Raw genomic sequence first — 13,439 nt, forward strand, 5'->3', positions numbered from 1 at the left:
GCACTGAGGGGATATTTTGAAAAACTGGGAGGACATTTTGGTATTACTATGATTGGGGTGGTACTATGGGCTTTAATGGGTAGGCAACATTTATGCTCAAAGTACAGTAATGTTCGGGACAGTTCCACCCCACAGAGTATTTTTCCACATTTTGTGTGTCTTTAAAATGCCCTGCTGCTCATTCGTGTAGATGTATGGTAACTTCTAAATTCCATTCATGGTAAGCTAGGTTATTGGGATCCACTCCCCATTGAAAACAAGTAAATGTCCTGGATAAGATATAGTTGATCAATTTTGGAAAGGTTTTGCTAATATTTTTTCAAATATTTTTCTGCCCCAGGCTCTCTCTCCTTGCTTTTCAGGAGTTCAGTTTCATGTATGTTAGGCCATTTGATGCTGTTCCATCAGTCACTGATGCTTTGTTTATTTAAAATATTTTTTTCTCAGTGCACTTATATTTGGATGATTTCTAGCAACCTGTCTTCAAGTTTAATGATGCTTTCATGACTGTGTCCAACCTACTGATAACCTATCAAATAATTTCAGATATTATATTTTTCAGTTGTAGGATTTCCATCTCATAAAAAAATATTACCCATATCTCTCTCGAAATTCTCTACTTCTTCACATATTACATCTTGTTTTAGTAAGATTCCTTAACATGTTTATCATGGCTAAAGACCTTGTCTATTAATTGCGGGATCTGTACTCATTTATGTTTCTATTGATTTATGAGAAAGGTGACACTGCAGGGCAGTGGGAAAAGAATAGTCTTTCAAGAAGAGCACCTGGGTCAGCGGGATAGCTATATGAAAAAAAATTAAAACTTAACTGCACTCCATACTCCAAAATCAATCCTACATGGTTAGTAGATTTAAAGATTCAAAGAAAAACATTATGTTTTATTTTTAATTAATTTATTTTTTTTAATTTATGGCATGTGGGATCTTAATTACCTGACTAGGAGTCGAACCCTTGCCCTCTGCAGTGGAAGTGTGGAGTCCTAACCACTGGACCACCAGGGAAGTCCCCCAAACATTATGTTTTTAGATGGTAAAACAGGAGAAGGTCCTTGTAGGCAGTGGTTTCTTAGGATAGCAAAGGTACTAACCATAAAAGAAGATTGAAAAGTTAGACTTCAATAAAAATTTAAAATTTACAGTCATTAAAATTTAACAATGAGATGGTTAAAATGCAAGTCACAGATTAGCAAAAGTTTGTTTGTTTGCAGTACTCATAAATGAAAATGGACTCACTGTAAATCAAACAGAAAAAGACAGCCTCACCAAAAATGGAATAAAGAACCAAAAGGCATTTTACTAAAGGGGATATTCAAACGACTAATAATTACATGAAAAGGTGCTTTTTTTCATTAGTCATCAAGAAGTGTAAACTGAAACCACACAACCACCAAATGTTGGTGAGGGTGTGGAGCAATGAAAAGTCTCACACGCTGCGGGTGGGAGTGTAAATTTGGACAATTGTTTGGCACTATCAACTACAGCTAACCATAAACGTAACCTATGTTGGAGCTATTCTACTTTTAGGTATATATCCCAAGAGAAATATGTATCTATGTGATACATATATAGCTTTAGATACACATAATATGCTGATTAGTATAGTAATGTTCACAGCAGTATTATTTGCAATCGCTCCAAACCTGGAAATAACATGAATATTCAGGATCAGTGTAAGGGACCAGCCACAAAAGATATATGACTCCATTTTTATGAACTATCTAGAATAGGCAAATCTATAGAGACAAAAAATAGATTAGTGGTTGCTTAGGGCTGGAGAGGATGCAGGGTAGGGGAGTGACAGCTAAAGAATATGGAGTTGTCCTGAGGTGATGAAAATGTTCTAAAACAGACTGTGCCTGTCAATGGTTGCACTTAACCTGTGAATATACTAAAGAAACATTAAACTGTGCATTTTAAATGGATGAAAATTGTATGGTATAGGAATTATACCTTAATATAGCTGAAATTTAAAAAACTGCAGCATATTCACACAATTAAATGCCATACCGCATATAATAAAATACAGACCTGTTACATGCAACAGTGGATGAATCTCAAATGTAATATGGAAAGAAATAAAATACTACAGAGTATTTACTGAATAATTCATTTCATGTGAAATTAAAGAAAAGACAAAACTAATCTTTTGATTATGGTTATATTTGGGGAGAAGTTGCCCTTGACTGAGCACGCTCTATTTCTTGATCTGGGTGGCAGCTGCAAGGGTATGTTTGTGTTAGTCTTTGAAAGTTTATTGAACTGTATATTTACAGTTTCACCACATTTTTGGATTTTGTAATTCAACAAAAGTTTATTAAGAAAAATTTTTTAGAAATCCAGTTCAGTAAGTTGTCCTATTAATATGCATTGAAAAGCTGGACTAGAAGAATACAGAAACATTTTGATAGTTCATTTTTGTGGGTTGGGAGTATGCTGAATTTTAATTTTTGTCCATATGCTTTTCCATATTTTCCAAATTACCAGAGTGGACATAAATATATTACATCTATCAATAGAAAAAATGCTATATAAATACAATTGTCTGAGATCTTGTATTGTTTATACTCATTTAATCACAGTGTGAGGACTTTGGTTTTTGCTCCCAGATAGGAAGGGATTGTCATTTTAGAGCGAAGGAGGGTGTGGCTGCTTGTCTGGGGATATCCTGGCAGCCCTCCTGACCGCCAGGAACTCAACGGCCACTCAGAAGAGAAGAGCAGAGGTGCAGGTGTAGGGGCCCAAAAGATGGTAAACTAAGCCTCAGTAGGTGGCGCCCAGTAAGCCCGGTTGGGTCGTGGTCCTCCTGGAACCTGAGTCTTTGCTGCAGAACTGTGGTTGGACCAGAGACTTAAGCTCTAGCCTCCGTGCTGGGTAAACTGAAAGACTGTAATCTAATCATAGTAATCCCCATGTTTTTGTAAAGCCTGAAGCTACCAGCGGGGTTTTTTTCCTTACATTTTTATGAGGTTGTTAAAGAAAAATAAGCGACTGTTCCTGCCCTGCAAATCCTAAAATATTTGCTATCTGGCTTTTTACAGAAAAAGTCTGTCAACTCCTTGATTAAGAAACTCTAGGCTGAAAAATTTTAAGGTATTTAAAAATGTTACCTGGGTAAGCTGTTGTTGGCGAGAAGCCCGGTGTGGAATGAGCCTGCCCGGGCATTTTCGGTCAGTGGTCACGAGCTGTAGTACTGCCCAGGCTCGTCAGAAAGTAACTCAGAATCCACTAAGCAGAGTGTGAAAGCTCACCTCTGGAGAATCCAGCCTGCACGGGAATGGCCAGGCACCAGCGGCCGCACGCAACGGGCTCTTAGCCTGGCAGAGGGCTCCAAAGGCTAAGCGATGCTCCCTGCAGCCCGCAGCGGATCGCAGAGGAGGGGGCGGGGTTCAACTGGGAAAGCAGCGTCGTCACTCCTGGAGAAGACAGCGGAGCCCCCTCGGGAGCTTTCTCTTCTCTCCTCTGCTCCAGGCAGCCGAGGTGACTGCGAGGTCTGCCCCACCTCTGTTAACTTTTGGAGAAGCGCCGCGTGGGCGTGGCTGCCACCTAGCGCCTGCGCAATGGTCGCTCGGAGTGTTCTCCCACCGCGCAGGCTCGGCGGGTCCGTCCGCGCTAGGAGGAGTACGACCCTGCTTCGGTACTCGAGGGAGGAGGAAAGCAGGGCGGAAGGACACGTACAGTGTGTTTTGCTGAACAGTTTGAGAGTGAGTTGTGGACGTCATAACCCTTCACCCTTAAATGTTACCAATATTTGACCTGCGCGGCAGACCATTTCATTTAATAAAGCCTAATATCGCAGTACTGTCCCCTGAGAATAAGGGATTCTCCTACATCAAGGTTTATCAACTGTGGCGCTGTTGATTTTGGCGTGAAGTCTCTTTGTAGTGAGGGGAGTGGGGCTGTCGTGGGCATTGTACCGTGTTCAGTAGCACTCCTGGCCTTCACACGCTGCTGGATGCCAGTAGCACCCGGCCCTCCCCTCCCCAACTTGTGACAACCCAAAATGTTTTCAGACATTATCACGTGGGTGTGGGGAGGGCGGGGCAGGGCAAAATCGCCCCAACTGCGGACTACTGGCCTATAGGATCAGTGCTGTGTCTTTAGGAAATGTATCCCTAGGCTTTTCAGACCTGGGGAGGTGGAATGCACTAAACGTTGTTACATTACTCTAAGTTAATATATAGTCCATATTAGAATTTCCTCCATTGTCCCCCCACGCCACCCCAAATCCTTGCTTACCCTGTTGTTGTCTGTAGAATAAAAATCCAGGATATAACAAGGCTCACGTATCGATTTTAGTCATAAAGTCTCTTGAGCTTCCTTCAGTTTAGACTACTTCCTCAGCCTTTTTTGCTTATTGTTTTTTTTTTTTCTGGCATTGACTTTTTTGGGAAAGTTCAGACCAGTGGTTTAACAGAATGCCCTTCAATTTGGATACTCAAATTGGTCCTCATTGAAAGATTGACGTTGAATTTTTTGGCTTTTCTGGCTGGAATTCCACTTAGGTGATGTTATATCCGATGTTTTCTGTTTCACAGACCTATTTAGCTGTTCTAACAACATTTAATTTTCAAAAGCCCATTTATTTCGCAGTGATTTGAGATACCACTTTTATCACATACATAAATTTCCACATTGTATGTGGCTCTACATCTATATTTACTATTTTTTTCTATTGATCTGATTGTCTACTCAAGTGCTAATATTATACTGTTTTAATTATAGAAACTGTATAATATGTTCTAATATCTGGTAGAGCTAGGCCTGCCTTATTGCTGTTTCCTTATTTTGATTTCCTGTTTTTGGGGGAAATAATCTTGCTTATTTATTTTTTCCATGTAAACTACAGAAACTGTGTAAAAAACACTTTGAAAATTGGCATTAATTTATGATTTTGCATTATTCAATTGAGGAGCAAGGTTTATTTTTCCTTTTATTCAAGTCACAGTTTTCTTTCAGGAAAGCTTTAAAGTTTTTCTCATATATGTTTTGCACAGTTCTTATAACATTTACTCCTAGGATATTTTTTCATTTTTGTTGGTAATGTAAATGGGATCATCTCTTCTATTTTCCCCTATAATCACTTATTGCTTAAACATATGAAGACATCGATTTCTACATGTAATTTTGTATCTCGCTCTCATATTGAATTTCCTATTGCTTCTAGTTTTGCATTGATTCTATTGGCATCTCTATATACGCTTTTATATAATTGCAGTGATTATTCATTTTAAAGCTCAAATTGCCCATCTTTGGCTTCTGTGTTCATTTGATAACTGCAAATGTCTTGATAGCCTCCTTGCTTTTGGATACTTTAAAGAGTCCCAGTCTCGTATTGGGACAGTCTCATTTACCGCTCCAGTCCTAGAATCAGCCATTTCTCAAAGGAGACTTCATTGCTTTCAGTGAAAATGGTATTTGTTGACCACAATCTGTGCATGTAGGATGTTCATGGCTAAAAGGCCTGTTGTTACTTCTCAGACATTTTAATACAGATCTAGGAAATATGTGGTTTTTCAAAGAAAAATAAATCATAAATTTGTGCTGATACTCCAATTCTAATGAAAGGTTATAGAATTTTTTACTTATTTAATTTTATAGAATCTCTTTTCTGCTGAAAAGCATGGTTCCTAATAATGTTAAAATAATTGCTTATTTACTTTTTCCCATAATATATGTTAGTTTCAAATTAACAGAACCAAAGTTATAATGAATTTATAAAAGTGCTGAATGCAGTTTGATACAACTAGGTTTATTTGTTTCAGGTTGTTTTCAAATCTAGTTTGCTTAATTAAAAAGAAAATTAAGTCCAAAGTAGGGAGAAAAAAAAAAACAAGTCTTAAATATCTCTAACTTTTTGAGGATAATGTCTATCTCATTTTCTCTCATTTTTATTGATACAAATACTTAAATCTATGGATCTTTTTCTAAACACTCTTTAGCAGTATCCTGTAAACTCTGATATTATGTTTTCATTATTTGTTTCTAGAAAATTTCATTATCAGTTGTTATTTTTTCCTTGAGTCAAGCTAAGTTTAATAGAAACATTTTAAATTTCACAGTGGGAAGATTTTCTTATGTTTTGATTGTTATGGATTCATACTTTTATCATCTTGTTGATGGAGAATATTATTTGTACTTTTCTTTATGTAATTTATTGAAGTATAGATGTCTCTGTAATTGTGGAATCAATTATTGTAAATGTTTTTTGGTACCATTTTTGGTCTTGGACCAAGGGAAGTATACTAAAGTCTGCTATTATTTATGTATTTCTAGTCTCTTTGAGTCTCTCGTAGTTTCTGCTAAATGAAAGAAGCTACTGTGTTATTTGCTGCATATTTTATAAATATTTTCTTTTCACTGTGAATTGTAGCATTTAGCATTTGTAAAGTGCTCTTTGACTTGTTAATAGGTTTGGGTGTAAATTCTACTTAGTTGGATTTCAAAATCTCAATTCTTTCTTTGTATTTTCTTGGTATACCTTTGTGCATCCTTTCATTGTTAGCATTTCTGAGTTGTTTTACGTGTGTCTTTGTCTTTTATGTGCGGCAAAGAGTTGGGTTCTGCTTTGGAATCAACTCTTTTGTCCTTTTAATGGGGGGTTAAGCCCTCTGTTGGTAGATATGTTTGGTTTCAGTAGCTCATTTTTATTATAAGTAAGAGGTAGCATATAATATTTGATGATGATAAGTGCTATTGAGGAAGATAAAGGAGGGGGAGGAGAGTAGGAAATGCTGGGGGGGAGTTTTCTATTTTAAGTAAGTGGTCAGGGAGAGCCTCCACGAGAAAGTGACTTTCGCACAAACTCTTGAAGTAGGTGAAGGGATGAGTCGTTTGGATAAGTGGGCTAAGACTTACTCTGACTGAGAGAACAGCAAGGCCCTGAAGCACAAGATTACTTGGTGTGTTTTCAGAGAACGGCAAGGAGGCTGGTGTGACTGGAGCGCTGTGTGCAGGAGAATAGTAGGAGACAGGCCAGAGGGGATAAAGTTGAGGGTATCAGATAGAGCCCTCAGTCTCAGGGAGGGAAAGGACTATCCCTTGACGAGGAATTTTAGTGCCAGATGTTGAAATAATATTACTTCTGCCATTCCACAGTCATAAATTAATAACTCTGTGAGAATGCTGCATTAGTAACTCTGGGAATTCCAGCCTAGGTGGGAGAAAGAAGCCAGTCTTACAGGTTTTATATTTTGGGGTGCAACTCAAATTATGCATGAAATAGTTTAATCTCTGCTGATTTTGCAGGTTGGATTATGAAACACCTTCCAATGCAGTGGAAATGATCCTTGAATATATTCCTCAAATCTCTGATGTCACAGTTTCTACTTAATATTCTACCCCCAAACTCATCAGATACAGCTTCACAACTGCAGCTTTTTGCTGTTTAGCTGAAGGCGTGAATTTACAGGGGAATAACTTTATTGAAACATAGCAATGAAATGTATCTTGACTAATAAATATTTAAAAAGCAGAAAAACATTAAAATTCTATACAGAGACGCTTGACCAAAGGCCAGCACACAGTTTTTTGAATTCTTTTAAAAAGTATTCAGCTTAAAACAGTTTGTTCTTTTTATAAAGAAATATGTTGTTTTAACAGAAAACTGTATGACAGAGAAGGTAGAATGAAATGAGTGTATCTATGAGGGAAGGGTTAATGGTGAATTAAGTCTGTAATCCAGGAAAACAATGTTTAAGATTCCAGTGGATGGGAACAGAGAAGGGACAAACTTTCAATACATGCAGGATTACTTCTTCCTTGTCTTTCATTTTGCGGCACTTAATTTTCTCTTTCCTCTTTTTTTTTCTCCTTCACCTTTTTTTTTTTCTTAAGCTAAACTGTCAGTGAAATGCTGTCTGAATAAGTCACAACTCATAGAAAACTGAACGGTGCATTGTAAAATAGGACACAAAACAAAAGACTTCATCTGAGAGCTGAGATCATCGCGTTGGGGTACACAGACCCAGTGCAGCAATTCAACAGTGTTTCTTAGAGCCTGAGACAGTTTCCACAATTCTTGGTGTGCTATTGCCCCCTGCTGTTCGTATGGAAGCACTGACAACAGAAATAGGTTTTCAAAACGTTCCATGTTTTAGTCTAATTTAGCGTGCTATCAGAGAAAGTTAGACGAAGCAGTTCAAGTATTTAAAACAATAATTTAAGGAATTGTTTTCTAAAAAGCTGAATATCAGAGAAATCCCAAAGCATCTTCCCTACTCCCCAATATATCAAAAAGAAATGTATGATTCTGTTATTTGGCTAATGAATCTAGTTTCCTTTTTAAGTTTCTGAAGAGAGCAAAGCACAAGGCAATTGAGGTAGCTCGGAGAAAAAGTGGTGAAGTAAGCAGGGAAAATGGAGGGCAAAATGTGCAAAAGGAGAGGGTAATGAGTAATTTACATACAGCGAGGGTAAAGCAGTTCAGTCCTGAACAGATCGTTCGCATTCCTCTGAGGGTGTTGGATAGAAACTGTTTTGTCTCCACAGAAGAGGGTGGATGAGTCATTTGCGAACCTTCAGGTCTTCTGCCTCCTTGTTCTTGGGTTTGGTCATGAAAACTTCTCAGAACCATTATGATGTGAATTGGGGCCCCTGAAGCAGAGTAGAAGCATATAATACTTGGAGCTAATTTCCTGATTTACTCTGCAATTTCTAAAGAGGTCTGGGCTGTCTACTGGATGAAAGTCAGCCCATGTGCAAATATGTGTGTTTGAGCATAGCAGTTTCATGTTATTTTTTCCAGGTTTCATAACTCTAGCAACCATGGGCTGCTAGTTCCTGCATGCCAGTTCTTCCAGTGGGATTAGGTAATTAGGTGCCAGGATCCCCTCCACTCAGTAAAAGCAATTTAAAAACTAGGGGCCTTGTTTTAGCATTTTGTTTTTGCTTAGACTCTTTCTCCATGAGGAACATGACTAGAGAAGAATCTTTTAATATTTAGAAAATCACATGCATATTTATATACAAAATTACATCCTGTTATGATAAACCTAGAAATCCAGCCTGAACTACTGTTGAAAGATTTAGTTTTGGCTGTAAATACCACTAAGAATGTCGTTTCTAACTTCTGAAGTCCCCACCTCAAAGGCACAAATGATGAATTCTAAGATAAAAATTTGAGAAAATATTTACATCATTTATCTCAGATAACAATAAGCTGATTCCTTAATACTTGAGGTAGTTACGTTCACAGTGTTGGTTTTAGTGCTTATAGAATTTTGTTTCTCCTGTGTGATATTTTACTGTTTACTTACTCACTTAAATGTGTATTTTCCACTATGGCAGATGTTAAAGATATGGTGAAAAATATGATAGACTCTGCCTTTAAGCTTTTTATAGTAGTTTAGCAAAATGTAGAACAACAGTATGATAATCACATAAGAAGGAGCCAAGAGTAGAAAAATAATTTCCCCTTCCTTTTCACTTTATCATTTTATTCCCTTTCATTCCGTTCCGTGTCATTCCATTTCTTCTCTTTACTATTTTATTTTATTTGTTCATTTTGTTTAAATTACAAATCAGGAAAGCTGATTGTCCTTTTTATTTATCTTTGCACAACCCCTAGTACTCCAGCACTGAATGAAATATGAGCACTTACTAGTTGCCTTAGTACTATCCTGTGCCTTATGTAAACTAGATGCACATTTGATTTCAACAGAGGAAAAGAGTGAAATTAAGGGGAATTTATATAGACCTAGATGGAAGTATTAGAAATATATTTTTTGTATTCAAACTCTAAGGGATAATAAGAAACTTTTTAAATGAGAAAAACTAGAACACAAAAATTCCACCATGTAAGTACTTGAATCTTTTTTTTTTTTAAACATCTTTATTGGAGTATAATTGCTTTACAATGGTGTGTTAGTTTCTGCTTTATAACAAAGTGAATCAGCTATACATATACATATATCCCCATATCCCCTCCCTCTTGAGCCTCCGTCCCACCCTCCCTATCCCACCCCTCTAGGTGGTCACAAAGCACCGAGCTGATCTCCCTGTGCTATGTGGCTGCTTCCCACTAGCTATCTGTTTTACATTTGGTAGTGTATATATGTCCATGCCACTCTCTCACTTCGTCCCAGCTTACCCTTGCCCCTTCCGTGTCCTCAAGTCCATTCTCTACGTCTGCGTCTTTATTCCTGTCCTGCCACTAGGTTCATCAGAACCATTGTTTTAAAAAAAATTCCATATATATGTGTGAGCATACGGTATTTGTTTTTCTCTTTCTGACTTACTTCACTCTGTATGACAGACTCTAGGTCACTACAAATAATTCAATTTCATTTCTTCTTATGGCTGAGTAATATTCCATTGTATATATGTGCCACATCTTCTTTATCCATTCATCTGTTGATGGACACTTAGGTTGCTTCCATGTCCTGGCTATTGTAAATAGAGCTGCAATGAACATTGTGGTACATGACTCTTGTTGAATTATGGTTTTCTCAGGGTATATGCCCAGTAGTGGGATTGCTGGGTTGTATGGTAGTTCTATTTTTAGTTTTTTAAGGAACCTCCCTACTGTTCTCCATAGTGGCCGTATCAATTTAAGTTCCCACCAACAGTGCAAGAGGGTCCCCTTCTCTCCACGCCCTCTCCAGCATTTATTGTCTGTAGATTTTTTGATGATGGCCATTCTGACTGGTGTGAGGTGATACCTCATTGTAGTTTTGATTTGCATTTCTCTAATGATTAGTGATGTTGAGCATCCTTTCATGTGTTTATTGGCAATCTGTGTATCTTCTTTTGATAAATGTCTCTTTAGGTCTTCTGCCCATTTTTGGATTGGGTTGTTTGTTTTTTTGATATTGAGCTGAATGAGCTGCTTGTAAATTTTGGAGATTAATCCTTTGTCAGTTGCTTCATTTGCAAGTATTTTCTCCCATTCTGAGGGTTGTCTTTTCATCTTGTTTTCGTATTTTCCTTTGCTGAGCAAAAGCTTTTAAGTTTCATTAGGTCCCATTTGTTTATTTTTGTTTTTATTTCCATTACTCTAGGAGGTGGGTCAAAAAGGATCTTGCTGTGATTTATGTCATAGAGTGTTCTGCCTCTGTTTTCCTCTAAGAGTTTTATAGTGTCTGGCCTTACATTTAGGTCTTTAATCCATTTTGAGTTTATTTTTGTGTATGGTGTTAGGGAGTGTTCTAATTTCATTCTTTTACATGTAGCTGTCCAGTTTTCCCAGCACCACTTACTGAAGAGGCTGTCTTTTCTCCATGGTATATTCTTGCCTCTTTTATCAAAAATAAGGTGACCATATGTGCATGGGTTTATCTCTGGGCTTTCTATCCTGTTCCACTGATCTCCCACGTTCCCTTAAATAGAAAAAGGTGCTAAATGTCTCTTCATAGCCTATTTGGCCATAGTTGTCCCACCTACAGTTTTAAAAACAGACTGAACTTGATCTTCTGAAATCCTTCCTTGAACCGCAGCTCATTCTGTTTAAGAAGTCCTGGGAGAGAGGTCCTATTGGTATTGTTGATAGTCCCTAAAAGGTGAGGATGGTAACTGGGATGAAGGCAGCTGGGAGGGGTCTTAAGCAAACGGAGGGCTGTTGGGAAACTGGGCAGAGGCAAATCTGGTTAACAAGATACCAGCCCCTTTGATGAGAGCTAGCAGAATGCCACCCATCGTGGCTGACCCAACCATGGCCACTGGTCCATTTCTTGCTACCAGGATGGCTCCTGTTAAGGCACCACTCGTGGTGCAGTTCCAGGGGTCTTCTTTCCCTCTGACATGAACCATACTGCAGTCAATCATGGAAAACAGACCTCCCCAAACTGCAAAGCTACCTCCCAACTGCAGAGCCCTGGTTCTAATAGCTGTCAGATTCCCTCATAGTCTGTGGTTTACTCCCACCCGAGAATTGAGAAAACCTTTGCTTGAAAGATCCCACCACCTATGGCTCCCATCGTAAAGACCCCACCACAGTCGTCCACATTGCGCCAGGGGCAAGGCTTGTGCCGTGTACTCCTCCATCTTGACTCTGCCGCTCCTGAATCTCTTTTTAATGATTATCGTAAGTTGCCAAAACATATGAATTTTCAACATTTCTGCCTGTGCAATTCTTATCAGATCTGAGTACATGCAACCTATTGAAGATTTGGTAGAAACCTGAAGATAGGTAGCGAGCAATGATGATGCCTGTTTTTCAAAAGGAAGCTGAATCTTATTTTCTTTTTGAATCAAGAACTAACTTATCAGTGTTTCACTGTACAAAATTCATAGTATATTGGAACATGCTTTTTGCCACGTTAATGGTGTAACCCAAATTGTCTGCTCCTGTTTAATTGTTCTACTTAAGTTGTATTGAATGCCAATATCTAAGAAAACTGTCAGCATAAGTGGTTCCAGAATTTCATTGGGTTACTGAGAAGTGGATCTTCTCTGCAAGTATACTATAGAGTATTCTATATATGTAGTTTTCATATATAGTATCTATATGTAGTTGTACTATGAAGTTATCTATATCTAGTAATGCAGTATTCCATTAGTGTCTAATATTTGAGAACATTTACAATATGAATGGAACTTAATCTAAGAGACATTCAACTAACTTTTTTTTTTTTTACATTTCAATACTGGATATTAATAAGAAAGATAGTCAAAATAATTATCAATATTATGTCAAAAATAATAAATGCTTGGTGTTAGTCTACATACAATTCAGTTTTTGGTGTAAAGTTCTTTGGTTGCAAGAAGGAATATTTAGTTTATTTCACTAATAGAAATATCTTCTAATGCTAGATGGCCTCTTGGTATTTCTTCTGTTGATGTTTAGCATTGTTATCTGTGATTACATGAATGGAGTTGAGTGGGGAGGTACTCATCATGTTTATTCCAAATAAGACTATGTAACGGATTGCTATAGTAATAATGAGGTAGACAGGCAATGCAACTGCCTGATATTTGTGAGGCCGATAGGTTAAGCCTAAGGTGTTCAACCAAGATTCAGGAATAAAAGGCCACATGAGATATAGTGTGCACCAAAATTGGGAGCTTAACAGCAAAGAAAGCCATAGATCGCTGTTTCTGGAAATGACAAGGGTGACTTTTCCACCATTTTTTCTGTGGCTGTAGACAATCTTGGGCCCGTCTTGCTGGCAGCTCGGCCTCCTGAGTGCCGAGTGCCCTGCAGGAGGAGAAATTGAGGGAAAGGCCAGGAAGTCACCCGCTGGTGTGCAGGCGCACCGCCTTCGTACCGGGCCGGAGGGTGCAAGCTGTAGAGTAGGTTTATGTTCTCCTTTCTTTCCCGTCTCAAGTCCCATGGACTCCGCCTAGAAAGTTTGGAACTGTTTTCTGGTAAGTGGTCGTGTGGAAATTAGTATGGAAGAAGCTCACAGGGTTCAACAAATAGTTGACAGGAACTGTAGTTTAAATAGCGTAAAGGCTTCTTTTAATTTTAGTGTTTTGTGA

The 13,439-nt window shown here is 38.1% G+C and overlaps 2 pseudogenes; both read right to left on the reverse strand.

Moving 5' to 3' along the window:
• Window positions 1–11,489: 11,489 nt before the first annotated feature.
• On the reverse strand, window positions 11,490–12,249 carry LOC136122049 (mitochondrial import inner membrane translocase subunit Tim17-A pseudogene; annotated as a pseudogene).
• Window positions 12,250–12,689: 440 nt separating this feature from the next.
• On the reverse strand, window positions 12,690–13,086 carry LOC136122512 (phosphatidylinositol N-acetylglucosaminyltransferase subunit P-like; annotated as a pseudogene).
• Window positions 13,087–13,439: the final 353 nt, after the last annotated feature.

This window comes from Phocoena phocoena, chromosome 4 (assembly GCF_963924675.1).
Source record: "Phocoena phocoena chromosome 4, mPhoPho1.1, whole genome shotgun sequence".
NCBI classification, from domain to species: Eukaryota; Metazoa; Chordata; class Mammalia; order Artiodactyla; family Phocoenidae; genus Phocoena; species Phocoena phocoena.